Source organism: Artemia sp. Qi Xiang Cuo, chromosome 20 (assembly GCF_049724085.1).
Source record: "Artemia sp. Qi Xiang Cuo chromosome 20, ASM4972408v1, whole genome shotgun sequence".
Taxonomy (NCBI): Eukaryota; Metazoa; Arthropoda; class Branchiopoda; order Anostraca; family Artemiidae; genus Artemia; species Artemia sp. Qi Xiang Cuo.
The window spans coordinates 3,379,055-3,397,610 of NC_142813.1; the positions used below are offsets into that span (position 1 = coordinate 3,379,055).

General features: G+C 34.6%; 1 protein-coding gene across 1 annotated transcript in view; it reads left to right on the forward strand.

The window, feature by feature from the left end:
* LOC148939778 (uncharacterized) overlaps nt 1-18,556 on the forward strand; it is a 402,528-nt gene that overhangs the window by 59,449 nt on the left and 324,523 nt on the right. The window lies entirely within an intron of this gene.

Genomic DNA, 18,556 nt, shown 5'->3' on the forward strand with positions numbered 1-18,556 from the left:
TATATATATATATATATATATATATATATATATATATATATATATATATATATATATATATATATGTATGTATACACATGTGTGTACACATGTGTGTACACATGTGTATACACATACACACGCGTCATTCACTCACCAGTCTCCACCCAGGCAGGAATCAAAGGACATCAACAAGGCCTTTCAGAAATAAAAAAACGAAGACAAAAAAGCAGCAGCAGCAGCAGCAGAAGAAGAAAAAGATTGTTAGATCAAAGAAGGATTTCTTCTCTTAAGATGACTTTTCTCCCCACAAGGAATCATATCCATCAATCAGTTCCTCATTGAATCTATTCAATGCTGAAAATGTTGATGTCAGTGTCAAGTATGGCTACTATGAACAATTTCACCCTCAACAACCCCTCTCGGAAAATATACACTTTCAAATATTTTCCAATGAAGACTATTTCATTGAATTGTCATCAACATTTATTGATTTAAATGTTGTGGTGAAGAAAAAGTCAGATAATACAACTCCAAACGCCGGCGATGTTCTCTCCTATGAAACTGTATTCTACACAATCTATTCAAACAAATTAATGTATTTATTAATCTAACATTGGGGAGCACTAGCAATAATTTATCCAACTATGCAAGCTACATACAATTTATGATGATGACGGCAAAGGCGTACAAGAAGATGAGATGACAATCATTGGGCTATGAATATCGATCAGGTGTTGATACTGACGGTGAGCTGACTACTGCAGTGACCCAGGAGTATCATCTAGTTGGAAAATTAAATCATGAGATATTCAATATATCCCAATGGCTACCCCCCAATGTCAAGATTGACATAAAGTTGCAGATGGCCCCATCGAATTTCATTTTGAGAAAAACACTTCCTGCAGCACCCAATGCAATTGTTATTATCACATCGGCAGATCTCCACGTCCGAAAACAACAAGTTATGAGCTCTGTTGCATTGGCAGTGGAAAATCTAAGAGCCAATGGTAACAAAATTAAACTTCTTGTCTCCCATACAATCACCAATCAACGTCACATTGCCACCGGTTCTCGTAGCTATAGCGATTCATCATTTATCAACGGAGAAATCCCATCAAAATTGGCTTTGGCCTTTGTGAAGAGTGGCAGTGCCGTTGGATCCTGGACTGAATATCCCATGATTTTAATTTTTTCGGTCTATCTAGCCTCGTGCGCAAAGTGAATGGTATTCCACTGTACACTCTATCGTTTGACAAAAAATCATATAGAACTCTGTATGAGTTGACAATGCACTCCCTAGATCATGACTCTCAACTATTTGAAAATGAAATAACCGATTCAATGTTTTCAAAAAATCCTGGGGTTATTGTTTTGGATTTGTCAGGCATGCAAGATATGACCATAGTACGAACAGGGAATGTACGTTTAGAGTGTACATTTGCCGATGCTCTGAATGAGAGTATCACGCTAATATCACTGAGTCAATTTGAAACCTATTTGGAAATCACACCCGACGGCAGTGTTCTACTAGACCTTGCACCGTGAACACAAACCAAATAATCAATGTATTTAGTATGGATCCATACATGTCCCAGTACAAGTCCTATTGCATACCCTCGGACTTCATTGAAAAAATTCCAAGTGTTAACAATACCCTAATCATTGTTAATAGCAGTCCGTCGACTTTGAAGACTGGCCATTGGCTATGCATCTTTCAAACAGCGAAGAATATTGAATTTTTTGATCCTTTTGACCTATCGTATAAATTCTACGCTCCATACATCAGCAACTTTATTGAAAGCAGTGGGAAAACCATTATTAAAAATCAACGAAGAGTACAGGATTTAACGATTAAGACATGTGGCTTTCATGCACTACTCTTTTTCATGTTCAGATGTCGTGGCTACACCTACAAGCAGTTTCTCAACATCTACGTTGACTTACCTCAATTGAACGACTTTCTAGTGGAGAATATAATTACAATTGTATTTAATATTGATTTTAGTTCCCTAAGAATAAAATGTTCTAAAGATGTATGTGAAATTGTTTATTAATAAAAAAATTATATACATGATAAAACGACTTTTCTACTCTTTAGATTTCATCCACTACTAGGTATTTTTCGACAACAACTATTGCAGGTAGATTATCTGAATTCACGGTGTACTGATCCTGATATATTGCAATGTCAGGGTCACATTTTCTACAGTAGAGTGTGACTTCACTCTTGTCATATATCTTTGTATAGTCAATGATACTATTCGCATTCATTCTATAGAATTCACATGTTTCAATTTGCCTATTTGAAGCAATTTCACAAACAGTGTCCTCAAGTGTCGAATCACATTCCGTCACAGCGAAATAGAAATCAGTGGGCTTATAATCATAACACCCAGTGTCTTCACAACAATGACGTAGAAACCATATTCTCTTGTTGTTCCAACAGTTGAATCGTTGACCCGGTTCCTCCTCCCAGAACAATCTAAAACCACGACGATACCAATCTCGTAGCAATAAACTAAAATCATGGTTAGGATTCTTTCCAATCATACCGGGATATGTACTGTCCCACTGCTTACATTTATCATAATGACATTTGGAGCATAGGTGGCCTCTAGGATGAGAGTCAATCATCTATTCAAGACAGGAATTACAACCTTTAATTTGTACTGCATATCCTCTATGCAATTTACACGGGTTGCATAATCTACACGTTTCATCATACTCATCAATCATTTTGCAATTCTCACATGATGACCAACTGCCCTGTGTATACATACATAACGGAAATGTATGGAAAATTTTGTAATGTTTTGATGCTCTCACTGCAACAATTAATCTTAGCTAGAAACAAAAAAAAAATTGTCTGAGAGAGAGATAGAGTAGTAAATAAACCTTAAGCACCATATTTCTTATGAAAAAAAAAGTCAAAAAATTATAGAAAATAATTTTTAAAATCATATCCACAATATCATTTTGTCGTGTTGTGATCAATATATCAATAAATTGTGTAAATGCATTTGGACCACGATGTAGAAGCTTCATACAATAGTCTAATGATGGAGAATCAGTTTTCATTATATCGACAAGCATTCCCCGAGAAAATATCTTCCTTTGAATAGACAACTCTAGAAAATCATCGTCTAGAATTAAACGTTCGTCAAAAAGCATTAGATTCCTCATGATTCAATCTTTCCCGAACCTATCCATTTTTTAGAGTCCTCTCACGATCACCCTCTGACTAAACCGAATTTTTTTTTCTACTCTAAAAAATAAGCGCTAGTCTACCATATAAAGAAAAATACCATTGATTTAGAAACAGTTTTATTGATCATAATTACAACAATAATAATATTCACTGATGCATTTTGTTCTCATCAATATATTTCGATAGGACATCTAATGCTGACCGAAGTTTATTTATATGGAGAATATTTACTTTTCCAGCAAAACACAACTGCTCCTCCTGCTTAAATTTGCTTAATGATATCACGTATCTAGCATACATAGTGTCCTATTCAAGACATAGTATACAACCTTCGGTTATTTCCACAGCCACATTAGGTACTCGTGTATCATTGCTGCTGTCGTTTCCATCCTTAATCTACAATAATTTAAATTCACCACTCATTTTTTTTTTCTCCAATAATATAATCTCAAATAAAAAAACTATTATATTTTAATTAAATTCTCTTACTAATATTAATTTTAAAGAAAAATATTACTTTTATTCAAATCCTAATCACCAATCAAGTTGTACTTTGAAATTGCGTAAATCCTCTTGACAAAGAGTGTAATGACCGAGTGTAATGACCTGTTTACCTACCAGAAAAAAACCTGTTTGTACGGGGGCGCAAGCAAATTCAATAGATGGTATATACTATTCCTCCCTACCATCTCCATTCACCCTACCACCCCTTCCACCCATTCCTTCCTACCACTCCCATCCACCCGCTACTCCCTGTAACCCAAACCACCTAAACCTCCCAACCACACCTCCCTCATCAAAAAATAAATAAATAGCATTAATAATAATAAATTAAATTAAATTCACACATTTATTAACTATTTTAAATAAATATTCTTTTACCTTTCTCTTAAAATCCAAAAGATGTTCAGCTGCCCTAATGCCCACTGGTAAGGAATTCCAGGCGGCAGTTCCAAGAAACTGCAATCGGAATCCTGATCCCATCTTATCACAGTTAGCACGGTAAATATCACGAAAAATACTTGGGACTAGATTATGCACGCACTGGAAGACAAAAACTGCTGCTTGATAGTCACGTAGTTGACCCACGTTAAGCAAATTTAAAGCCGTGAAGCTAGGGCTTGTATCATTCACATCTTTCACATAGTTGCCTATAATCCTCACTGCTTTGAAATCAGCATTAAAATCTGATTCTTCTGATGTATCTATTGATATCAAAATTCCGTTTTTTAGAGTTTCATATCATCATTGTAATAATTATGGTCAAAAACCCTTAGCACGAGGTTTACAATAACATATTCTGTATGTTCCTTCTCCAATCCCCCTTAATAAGCCACTGAGGTTACTGAGGTGTAATTGAGGTACAAACACCAATATTTCAAATTAGATTAGTAGAGGCGTGGTTCTTTTAGTACAGCATTGGACTTCAAGTTAGAGTGTCTTGCATTTGATTCCTGCTTGTTTTTTTTTTCAATCATGGTTTTGTCCCTTCTATTTGATCTTTTTCAAATAATTTCACTGTTTTTGTGAATATGATAAACTCTTTTTTAAAGCATGTCCCGGGAAGGTATTTTGTCAAGCATTTTGATTCAAAAGGGAATAGAGTTCATACAGTTCATGGTTTGCAACAAAATTCTTAGGGATCACTAAATGCATACCAAAAACGAATGGCGTAATTTTGTCGAAGTCCTGTGGGGGGGGGGGGCACAGTTTGAGTGAATTTTCTCAAATCAAGTAAAAATGACAGAGAAAATTGAAAAACTAGGCATATAGTAGTAAAAAGGGCGAAGATGTACTAAAGAAAACTGATCTGTTTCAGTGGATGCTTTAATTATGCAACCTTATTTCAGTTTTGACAACATTTCTGGAGAAGCTAAATTTCAGCAGAGGGGAGGGGGGTAAATGGGGTTCTGGGGAAAACTGAGGTCTGGGAGGGGCAGTTGCGCCCTCTGCCCCATAGACTATACCCCTTACCCCAACCCCTTGCCACTTATTGGTGGGAGAAGTGTAGGCTTGTATTTCTGGAACTACTCAAAGTTGTATTTTAAAAGAAAGATTACTTATTATACTTCCTTATTATTAACTTAACAATCCAATCGTAATATTCTCTCCATACGTAAGATTATGCATCCAAAGAGGAAAAAGGACAAATTAAAACAGTTCTGTAGGAGAATTCAGGTAAGTCTTCCCAAAATTTTTGAAATGAAAACGTAGCTTAGTTTATAATGCCATTTATCGTGCCTGCACAAGAAATTATATTTTTTAAATTTCAATTCATTTCTAAGTAATGAGTGGCTTTTCTCTATAGGGACACTTCAAATAAATCCCTAAGCCTAAAGTCAGATTTCTGTTGACCTAGTAAAAGTTTGCACAAGCATGTCGATATGCAAACTTTTCCGCCTAGTTAACCTTTTTTGTCGAAGCAACTCGCCTAGAGCTACTTTCTTAAGTGCTACTAAATTTGATTTCTTTAAAACAAAGAATTAGAGATCTATTTCTTCTTTAAAAAAAAAAGTAACAAAAAGAAACGACACTATGTTTTTTTATTTTTCTTTCCACTATAAACTTATTTTTTCCTTCAATTCTTGTACGGCTTCTTCGTTCAGCTTCTTAATAAGGGTTGAGGTGTCTTATCTCTCCTAGATTGGAGGTGTTTTCCGAGGGAAGTAAAGAGCAAAGTTGAAACTTAAAACGAACAAAAATTATTGCTTCCCAGCCTATCTAATATATATATCAATAAAACTAGTGCAAATAAATCGACTGGTGATATTTCCCTATGTTTGTAGGATTATAGAAAACTAACGGTTTACTGAAAACACAAAACAATATAGTAATTTTGGTACGGTAAATGTAAACCATTTTTTGTTACAGTTAACCTTTTTTGTCGAAGCAACTCGCCTAGAGCTACTTTCTTAAGTGATACTAAATTTGATTTTTTTAAAAAAAAGAATTAAAGATCGATTTCTTCTTTAAAAAAAAAGTAACAAAAAGAAACGACACTATGTTTTTTTATTTTTCTTTCCACTCTAAACTTATTTTTTCCTTCAATTCTTGTACGGCTTCTTCATTCAGCTTCTTAATAAGGGTTGAGGTGTCTTATCTCCCCTAGATTGGAGGTGATTAGAAATTATATAAAAGAATAAGTTTTCAACTGAAACTGAGGAGCAATATTAAAACTTAAAACTAACAGATATTATTCTGTGTAAATAAAAAGATCATAGCAGTGTTGTTTCTAAATTACATTTTCATCAAAAACGAGCAGAGATTAATTTTTTTTAAACAAAGTTTTTCCGAGGGAAGTAAAGAGCAAAGTTGAAACTTAAAACGAACAAAAATTATTGCTTCCCAGCCTATCTAATATATATATCAATAAAACTAGTGCAAATAAATCGACTGGTGATATTTCCCTATGTTTGTAGGATTATAGAAAACTAACGGTTTACTGAAAACACAAAACAATATAGTAATTTTGGTACGGTAAACATGAACCATTTAAGGACACTTTTAACAATATAAAAGTAAAGCAGTTTTAAATTGTTGCTTTATTTTATTTTTTTTCCTCTAATTTGGCATCCCTTCTGCACAGTGAGCTGTGCAGAAGCTGTGATTGACTGTCGTTTTGGATCTGAAAATGACATTTCAAGATTTGTTTTTGTAGACAAGTTCGAAGTGAGGGAATCTTATTAGTATTAATACTACAGCATCGAGTAAGAGTTTGCATTACAACTTGAAATTCTCCGTTTTTTAGAGAGAAATAACTGGATTTCCAGAGTTTATATTACGGTTGATATGTTCTTCACTTCGAGTAATACTAGGTGAAACCAAGATGCTACCTGATAAATCAATCCATTGTTTTGTATGCTGTTTAATGAGTTTAAACATATTATTATTATGCCTAAGTTTTTAAGATGAATTTTAATTGTATAATGAAAGTTACTGATATCACAGCTCCTGCAAGACTATGAAAAACGTTATAGATTAGTTTATTGTTGTGAGACTACGTATTTAGTTTTGACTCCTAAATCAATATTCTTGTTTCTTATGCTTGGTATTTGCGTTTTCAGTAAAGCGCTAGCTTTCTGTAATCCTACAAATATAGGGATATATCACCAGTTTGTTTATTTGCGCTAGTTTTATTGATATATGTTAAATAGGCTGTGAAGTAATAATTTTAGTTCGTTTTGAATTTCAAATTCGCTCTTTACTTCCCTCGGAAAAACTTTGTTTTTTTTAAAATTAATTCCGTAAAAAAAAACAGTTCTGTCCAGCTCTCAACTTTGGTTTGTTTTATAACGCTATTAAAATTTTGGTTTGTAACAATTTTATTTCGTTATAACAGGTTAATAAAACCAAGAAAGGGCAGAGCTCCTTACTTTATGCGGCCATAGTCATTTGACTTCTGAGTATTCTGGACTCTTACTATTTCAAAATTTCGATCCGTTTTGAGGAGGGGTCTAAAAAGAGTGTGGGGGTGTTAATCGGGGGGATGCTACCCTCCGATCACTTTTCAACATCTCCAAAGTTTCAACTTAATACCTTCAGTTCTTCCTGAGATATTGCTGATGGGCCTTATTAACAACCAGGATGCACTTAGTATGTTTTGATTTTTTCAACATTATCCTGAAAGTTTTTGGAGAGTTTCAACATAATAACCTAAGCCCTTTATGGAAGCCCAGGATCAAGCATGCCCCCCTTTTCCTAAAACTAAACCCTATATGTAAGCAATGGGCAACTTGAGTAATATGGAGCCCTTGCCGTAAGGGTTTTGGGGACTATCTCATTCTTGGAGGCATATTTATTTGACCTTTTGACTATTTTGAACAAAATTGCTATTTCAAAATTTTTATTCAGTGTGTTTGGGGGGATGGCAGTTAATAAGGGCATGGGAGCAGGACTGGTACACTTTTGACTCTTAAAAAAGGTACTAGAATTGTCGATTTTTAATAAATTGAGCGCCCTACAAATTTTTTAGTGCCACCCCTTCCTTATGAAGTGAAAAAATAATAAATAATACATTATAGCCTTGTGACCATTTACTATAAGTAACGCTAAACTGTTGGATCTGATAATCTACAAATAACTGGGAATGTAGGTAGAATATTCTAGAATCCCTAATTTTCTTTACTCTTTTTTTATTTGCCTTAATTTCCTTTTGGCTGCTCAATTTTACGCGTGGGAGAATTTTCCTGTCTGTAATTATCCTGGCGAATTTTATGGAGAGAGCCTAATTTTCCGCTGGGCGAGTTTTCCGTGAGGGTATTTCTCCCAGCCCCTGCTTTGTCAGTATTCTAGAGTACTTGACGCTCCGTTTGAAAAACTTTCCTTGTGGTTTTGTTCAGAGCTTCAGTAATGAGAGAGCCTCGGCATCAACCTCCTTGTACTTTTTATGTTTATCAGATGCCTTAGTCTGAAGACTTAATCTTTATGTTTACCAGAAGATTTAATCTGACGATCAATCAAGCCGTGATATATAGTTGCAGAAGAAGCAATTCCTAGAAGCCAGTCTTTAAACTCCTTCAACTTCTTTCTCGTAATAACAGATTGATTCAACATACTCTCAAAATCTTCCTAGCTCTGTCAGTTCTCTAAAATACTTCATGCTTCTTTTGAGGAAACTTGTTTTGTGATCCTTTCCTCAGTTGAGACAGTGAGAAGCTCGTCGCAAGGTTACTCGTTCTCCTTGTATTTACCAGGAAACTGATGGGGAAAAATGTCCTTCAAAATCGTTTTATGATGACCAGCCAATATGTCGAATAAGCCCTACACGAAAAAATTCCTAGAAGAATGTATTAAAACGCCCTCAACTTCTTCCCCGTCAGAAAAGATTGATTTAATATCCTGAATCGTCTAGCATTAGTAATTCTCAAATACATTAATTTTTTTCTTTTATAAAACTTGGATGCCGATATAATTCTGTCGAAGCATACTACACCCTCGGATATTTCAATTTGTTACATGCACATTTTATAGAATTAGCAGTACGATCATACCCTATCTCACCCATTATAAAAACCCGGACCAAGGTGCGAGTGCTCCAGAGAACGTTTTTGCAGATATAAACATAAGCGGCATTAGATTTTTTCACGGGTAGACAAGTCAGATTTCTCTTGGACACGAAACAAGTGGAAACCCGCTATTACGAATAATGCACTTTGTAACCCTTTCTCATTGATTGACGGAAACAGACTAACCCGCTAATGTAGAAATAAGTGGGAGGAGCTTTTTGTTCGTACCCAGAATGAAGACCAGAAATGATCTGCGATAAACTTACTGGATAATTCTATAAACTGTGGTTACATGTAACAAATCCTCTCTGCATCTCCGCAAATCCCTCTCTGCAGAGAGGGACACCTTGTGTGAGTGTTTCAGCTTCATCGTCATCCGAAATCGCAAGTTGTTTTAATATATTTTTTTTCTGGCATATTGTGATAAGTTTATTTCCATCAACGACGAATCGCCTTTTCTAAGGTTCAAGAATTCTGCCCCAACAAAATTTGTCTTTGTTGCCATGGATCTATAATAAAAAAAAATATCACGTGATAATGGTGAAGAAAATAACAACTAATAAAGAGCATGACGATGCTGAACTGGAACATGGCCGATTGGCGCAAAAGAAATCAAAACGTGTATATTTTGTAAATGAGTACAACGGAAATAATAACGTAATGAGCATTTGGCCACACGATATTTACCAGATGGTGGCATACACTTAAGAGACGGCTCATTTAGTCGCAGACCGATGTTCTAGTCCCCTTTATAATGCTGAAACTGACTGAAGAAAACTTGCCTCCTCTTTAATATCCCATATGCCCCGGGTGGTACAAAAACTTATGTCACTGCTAATTCGTGGGCGATTCAAAAGTAGGTGAGGCTGCACGTCAACGATGCTTAATTCATAGCATAACAGTGTGAAATATGGACAACTCTCAGCAGGTGGTTGAATTAGAATTTTGGTTACATGTCAAAAAATTCTTGTAGATGTAATAAATCCACAACCTGTTTAAACTGAGGTTTTGAAACAGTTTTTACTGTTATAAATGAATTAATTTTGTACCATATAGTTATGCCGCTGATGGGAAGTTTGATGCAGCCAACCAAGCTTCATTCAACTGGACGGCAAAAACTGCTGTGACATTTTTCTCTAAAGAGTATGATTTACTGATAATTTTGACACCTTATAGATCTGGTAATTATCTATCATTAAAAGCGGATTATAGCAAGGAAAGGTAATTTGGGACAATGGCTCTTATAAAATATTTATTTTTTTACGCTCAAAAAAAGGTAAAAAGGTCTTGATTAGGGGCTATTGAGAAGGAAGCACGTTAATAAAACAAATCTTTTTTTCATAATATACAGAATAATTGAAGCTTAAACATTTTGACTGCAGCCTCTCTATACTTTATTTCCACCCCCCCCCCCCCTAATTTGCAAATACTTAGCCCACATTGTATATTTCTCATGTATTCCGTCACCCATCAGTCTTGTTTTTCCAGGTCTTGATTCGTCCCAGTTGATTCAATTTACGGGCCGAAACAAGAGAGACGTATCGGCAGAGTGCTTGGGAAATATATAGTTTGGGCTATATATTTGCAAGTTGGGGATGGTGGGCTGGGAATAAAGTATAGTGGAGCTGGAGTGAAACTGTGTTAGCTACAAATATTCTGTATATTATGAAGTAAGAATCGTTTTCTTGACATCTTTCCTTTGCAATAGCCCCTAATCTAGACATTAATAAAACAAATTGTAATCAAGGGAAAGGCCGTGTTCAGCAGAGAAGGATACGGTGTCCAAACCCCCCCCCCTCTCCCAAACAAAAATCCTGGACATTGCCTTGACCAAAGGCTTTTACTTAGAAGACAGATTGAAAATCCCTATAGGCTGCACAACAGGAATTTCCGGCATCAGTGTCTGGAAATAATGGCAAATAGGCTAACTTCTTTTCACAGTCGTTAGAACTGAAATCTGTTGCAAATAAAATTGGAGTTTCAGAAGACTTGAAGAAGAAGACATGGATTTTCATAAAAAGAAAAAAAGGGTATAAGCCTAGAATTTTGGCTGTTGAGAAGGAAAAATGTGAAGGAAACATTTATAACTTTATAATATGTAGAATAATCGAAGTTAACAGATTTTTTTGCAATCCTACTATACATTACATCAGCCCCCCTAATGTGCAAATATATAGCCCAAATTATATATTTCCTATATGTTTTTCTGTTTCTTGATTTCGTCAGAATTGATTCAATTTACGGGTACACGAGTTGACACAACAGTGACGCACGGCAAAGTACATGGGAAGTATATAATTTGGGCTCGACATTCGCACATTAGGGGAGCATTGCACACTTGAGTTAAAATGCAGTGTAGTTGCAGTCAAAATGTGTCAACTATAATATTTTCTGCATATTATGGAGTAAGAATTGCTTTCTTAGCATATTTCCTTATCAACAGCCCCAATTCTAGGCTTATGCCGGTACCAAAAATGTATTTTAACATTATAGTACAAGAAAAAGTATGTTCTTGGAAGACTTAATTAGCACATTGGAAATCGCCAAGTTAATCACATAGGAACAGATAATTTACTTGTAAGAATTGTTGTGACTAAAACACTTTTTATTCTTTTTACTGGCTTAATATTTCTTAAATTAATTCTAAGACCGCACTGGCTATACATGACGTATTACAAACAAGAAAAAAAATAATAAATTTAAACAGCCAAACAACGAGGATAATGTCAACCAGAAAATGACAAAATAACAAAATAAAATGACAGAAAAGAAAATGACAAAAGTAGATATTTTTGCAAGGACCGTCAAGTAGCCTTCATTACTCAAAGAAAAATAATTCTGTGTTTCTTCTGCTGTGTTAGAGGTTACTTCAAAAGGTTAGTTTTTCTGCTTCTTTATGCTTTGAGCACTCAAGACGGCTTGGTGGAAGTCCTTGCCGAAATATCTGCTTTTGTCATTGTCTCTTCTTTTCTGTCCACTGGCTGACATTTCCCTCGTTCTTCCCGGCTAATTAGTTTTATTGTTCATTTTTTTCTTGTTTATCTTAGTGTTTCAAACAGTTCGTGGTAACGAACTGTAAGTAAGGAGCGACCCGGCTCAATGGTAACCGAAACTCTAGAAAACGGGATTTTGATACCAACAGATACATCAAAGAACCAGATTTTAATGCTGATTTCAAATATATATATTTCATCGAGTGTAGTTCTACCCATCAAAATTTACGCGCCTGAGAAAATTTGGCTGATTTTCGAAAAAAGGGGGAAAGACCCCTTAAAAGCTATAGAATCTTAATGAAAATCACACCATCATATTCAGCGTATCAGAGAACCCTACTGTAGAGTTTTCAAGCACCTATCTACAAAAATGTGGAATTTTGCATTTTTGCCAGAAGAAATATCACGGATGCTTGTCTATTTGTTTGTTTGTTTGTTTTTTTTTCCAGGGGTGATCGTATCGACCCAGTGCTCCTAGAGTATCGTGGGTGGGCTCATTGGAACGGAAATTAAAATTTCTAGTGCCCTTTTTTAGTGACAAAAGAATGGAGGACAACTAGGCCCCCTCCAACGCACATATTTTTCCAAAAGTCACCGGATCCAAATTTTGAGATAGCCATTTTGTTCAGCATGGTCGAAAATATGATAATTATGTATTTAAGGATGACCTAATTCCCCGAAGTCCTCGGAGGGAGGGCTGAAAGTTATGAACTTTACCCAATGTTAACAAATGGTGCAGGGGAGACTTTTTCTTGTAGTCAGGGGGATGGGGGTGGAGTTAGGGGCTATGTGGGAGGATCTTTCCATGAAGGAACTTTCATGGGTAAAGGAACATTGCTATGAAGGGGGTGCCAGATTTTCCAGCATTCTTTAAAAAAAAGACCAGAAATTAAATAAAAAAAATAAGTTTTTCAACTGAAAGTAAGGAGCAACATCACAACTTAAACGAACAGAAAATATTACGTATATGATTGGGTTCACCTCCTAGTCAATACCTCGCCTCTTTAAGCCAAAAGATGTTTTAGTACTTTCATAAGAGCTATTTATTCTAATTAACGGCATTTGTGATTAAAGGTCATTTTTAAAGAATTGGAACAAAATTCGAAATTTAGCTTAAAGAGCGAAAGGTATTATTGACTAGGGGACGAATTCCCTAATATACGTATTAAGAATTATATGAATTAATAGAAGTTCGTTAAGTAAGTTGAATTCGTAAGTTACGTATATTTATTGCTAATAAAAACGTTCGTAAATAAATTGCAACAAGTTTCGAGGAAGCCATTTAACCAAATAAAAGAAGTAAAATTAATATGAAAATTTTGTTGTAATTATTCATGTACAGTTGAGCCAAAATCAAAACCTGTATTAATTCAAAAACGTTCAAAAATTTAATTAAAAAACACAGTTTTTTTTTAACTGAAAAGTAAGGAACGACGTTAAAACTTAAAACGAACGAGAAATTATTCCGTATATGAAAGGGGCTGTCCCTCATCATCAACGCCTCGTTCTTTACGTTATTAAATAAAAAAAAACAAGTTTTTTAAACTGAAAGTAATGAGCGACATTAAAACTTAAAACGAACAGAAATTATTCCGTATATGAAAGGGAGCTGTCCCCTCCCCTCAACGCTTCGCTCTTTACGCTAAAGTTTTTTATTGTTTTAAAAAATAAAGTTATGAGACAAAGTCAAACTTTGGCGTATAGAGCGAGGCGTTGAGGAGAGACGGCACTTTCATATACGGGAATAATTTCTGTTCGCTTAAGTTTTAATGTCGCTCCCTTGCTTTTCAGTTTAAAAACTTGTTTTTGATTTTAATTTCTGATCGTTTTTTAGTTAATGCAACTTTGTTTTGGCTCACCGTCATTGAATAAGTAAACAGACTTGCATAAAAATTTTACTTTTCTTTTGCTTTAAATGGATGTCTCTAAATTTGGTTATGACGTAATTTACAAATTATCTCACGTAACTAACTTCTATATTCGTATATTTTTCTCTCTCTCCAAAAAATACAAAAGTTGCAGATTTTTGCAAAAGTTTGACTTTCTCACAACTCTATTTTTTTAAGCAATAAAAAAATTAGCGTAAAGAGGCGAGGCGTTGAGGAGGGGTTAGCCCCTTTCATATACGGAATAATTTCTGTATTGGTATTTTTGTATAGTATTGGTTTTGGTTTATTGGAAAGCCATTTAGCACATGAAAAGTAAAATTAATATGCGAATTTTTTGTTTACTTATTCAGTGACGGTGAGCCAAAATAAAAGCTGCATTAACTAAAAAACGATCAAAAATTAAATAAAAAAAACAAGTTTTTTTTTAACTGAAAGTAAGGAGTGGCATTAAAACTTAAAACGAACAGAAATTATTCCGTATATGAAAGGGGCTGTCCCCTCTTCAACGCCTCGCTCTTTACGCTAAAGTTTTTTATTGTTTTAAAAAATGAAGTTGTAAGACAGAGACAAACTTTAGCGTAAAGAGCGAGGCGTTGAGGAGGGGACAGCCCTTTTCATATACGGAATAATTTCTGTTCGTTTTAAGTTTTAATGTCGCTCCTTACTTTCAGTTAAAAAAACTTGTTTTTTTAAATTTAATCTCACAAAAGACACAATCAGGTTTTAAAAAATCAAATGTATTTGTCTCTCAGAAAGCCAGGGTAACGAACATGATCCACAAGTCTCATTTGTGTATCACCAAAGTTTTGTCATTTTGAACAGTGTGTTGGCACACTTTCAACACGCTAACGCATTTATGGCGGTTTTTAGAAACTGTACCAGAAGTGCCAAATTCGAACCAGAAGGATCGTGAAGTTCTGATGTTACTCTACAAAGAGCTGTTATTATTGGTTGTTGGTGACGCTTTGACTTAAGGTATTTCAATAACTTTACGCCAATGGAAAAGACTTCTGATTAGTTGGAAGTGATACCATGCGATTACTTTCATCCTATCAAAGACCATTTCACGATACATCTGTTTTTAATTTGACACTTACTGGGGGCAGTTTCTATTGGCCACCATGCATGCGCAATGTCAGTGTGTAAGCACACTGGTCAAAAATTGGTGTTTCCATTATCAAAACAACAGTGATACTTGTTGACGACGTTCTCTACCCTAAAAACGCATATCCCTATGATCCTTGATTGTTCCCTCAGCGTTAGTTAATCCCAGACTTATCTGATACTAATACTAACCTGGTTTTGAAAATGCGAGGTTGTTTTTTATCCAGAGAAAAGGAATAGTGTGATATGCTCACAAAAATTTATTTTTTCCTTTTTATTTAATATTGCGTAACATTCATTCCCACGATCCATATCGGATAATGATGGCAAATAAAATTTTTACGATCGCTTAAATTGAAAACCGTGAAACATAAAAATCGATTTCAAGAGAAGAATATGTTCGCAATTTTGTGTTAATAGTAAGAAACAGCATTTTATGCAAGAAAAAAAACAGGCTAAAAAGGTGCTAATTGAACACCTAAAAACCCCGACGTTTTGTTTATGCGTACTTTTTAATTTTGTGCAAGTTAGACAAAAATTTTGGGAGGGGGGTTCAAACCCGGTAGTCCCCCACAACCCTGAGAGGCTTCAAGGTCCTACTAACAAAAATAGGAAATTTAGTTTTCATTCCGGGTAGGATGGTGCTGGATGGCGCAGGATGGTGTGGTAGGATGGTTTTTTTCTTGGAGTGACTGTGTCGAACCAGTGGTCGTGCAATACTAGAAAAAACACAGTCGGCTGGAAATTGAAATTTCTGGCACTTTTTTTAGCCTTTCAATTAGCATAACCGTACTTAATTCTGCGTAATGGGCATCATATTGGAAAATGATAGCTAAATTGAGAATTATTGTATACAGAGGCTCTACATTAAACGAAGAATAGTAAATTTGTAAAAATAAAAAAAACAACTGTAATTGTCTTTACTTTAAATAATAACATTTGTAGTTAGAAATATTTTTAATTCCACTTCCCATCCTCTCAGTGGTACTAACATCTTTATTGAACGAAAATAATAACTGCATTTAAATGCCACTTTCAATTAAAAACGAAAATATTTAAATCCTAAAAGAATTTAATTTGTGGCATTTTGATACAAATTAATCATAGCCAACATCTGCTCGACCCTTTTGCACGGTGCCCTCCTGACACTCGGTACTCCTTTGACAGGAGAACCAAAACTGCAAAACCCAATGAAAGTATCTGTTTGTGCTCTAAAATTCCCCTGTTTACCTGAACACCTTGGTGAGTCCAAGTTTTTGAAAGGTAATTGGTAAATAAAATACTTGTAATGACCATCTGGTTATATTTGGGGTATTATAAAATGCCTGAAAATGCAATTCACTAGTTAACGTTAGCTTAAAGGGTGGAGGGTTGAGAGGGCAAGGGATTCGGTCATATACATGATAATATCTGTTTCTTTGAGTTTTCATGCTTTTCACTTGAACTTTAAGATTTGTCTTTTCAAAAGAAGTATTGTAAACTCGTACTTCCCGGGATAGAGGGAATAAAATTGACAGTTGAGAGATTAGATTTCAAAGTCTGGCACGTTAATTTGGGAAGGGGAGGACAGGGAGGGTGCTATTGCCGCCCTTGGATTCCTCCTTCCGTACATTTTGAAAATGTTTTTTTTTTGTATTTTCATTGAAAAGAACCGGAAAACTACAAAATTGCCTCCCTAGAAAAATACATTTGCCCCCTACCCTCACATTTTTATGAATTGACATCGCCAAAGCTTTACACAAGAGAATTTAAAGGATTTAAGAGAAGAAAAGTTCTTGAAATTTAAATTAAGTTTAAATCATATCTCAACTGGCTTAGCACATGCAGCGCCTGAAAACTGTTTGATTGGCTTTTCTAAAACACAATATTAGAAAAGCCAATCAAGGCTTTATATATACGAGGCTTTATATATATATATATATATATATATATATATATATATATATATATATATATATATATATATATATATATATATATATATATATATATATATATATATATATATATATATATATATATATATATATATATATATATATATATATATATATATATATAATATATATATATATATATATATATATATATATATATATATATATATATATATATATATATATATATATATATATATATATATATATATATATATATATATATATATATAACTTCAACTTAGTCTCCCCCAGGAAACAACAACAAAACGTAAAATTAAACAAATTCATCCAAATATGTATTATAATATACTTATTTACATACTACTACTACTACTAACAACTCACCGCAGCACCAAGCCTCCTGAGGCCAACACGGATACGCACGCTCCTTCTCCTCCATCCCAATCTAGCCAAAGCCTTCCTCTTTATACCCTCCCAGGAAGTTCCAATTTCCTTTAAATCTTTCTTTATGACGTCCTCCCGCCCCAGACGAGGACGACCTGTTTTCCGTTTAGCCCTAGATGGTTGGCCGAAAAGAACAATCTCCGGCAGTATGTCATTCTTCATCCGCACAGTGTCCTAGCCATCTCGGCCTTTCTTTCATTATAGCTCTAGAGAGCGGGATTGAAACACATTTTTCGTACAGCCTAGTGTTTGAAATACGGTCAGTCAGCCGCGTACCCAGGACAATCCGTAAGAAATTTCTCTGGAAAACACATGGTTTTCCATGGTTGTAAAGATTACAGTTAATAGGCCTATACTTAGTAAAGAAAATGTAAAAAAGAAAGGTGTTTCACATTATTAGTTCGTCGCCAAATTTGATTCCTCAAATATTTTAGTCAATCTTTTTGAGAATTCAGTAGCGCAAAATGGTGTAAATCTACTTTTGTTGAGTAATGTAGTGGTACTTATAGTACATACGTACCTATAGTGGTAAATACTGTCAATAAATTTTAAGCCTAACTCCGCCTAAAAAGATGAATTGTAGTAATATTCGTCCTAACTTACTAATTAATTTATTTATAACCCGCGCTTACATTCTTATAATGTGGGATAGCAATAAGAAGGAAACAAAATGGAGAAAAATACATAATCCATGAAAGTCGAAATACAAAAAGAAAAATTCCTTTCCTATGATTCCATGATAAAAGTTTGCTTTAATTTTATTAATTATAACAATAGCTTTTTAAGCCAATCACATCCTCAAAGACATAATTTCGAGACCTTTTACCTACGTTGAACAAAATGGCTATCTCAGAATTTTGGATAGATGTGTTTTGGGAATTGAGCGCGTATGAAAGAAATGAAAGAAAACGTATGAAAGAAGTGGCTCATGCAAGAAATAGTTTATCGAACATAGCGTTCATCAATGTCGTGTTCAACACAATGTTTGATGCAGCATCAAACATTGTGTTAGGCTATGTTTAATAAACAT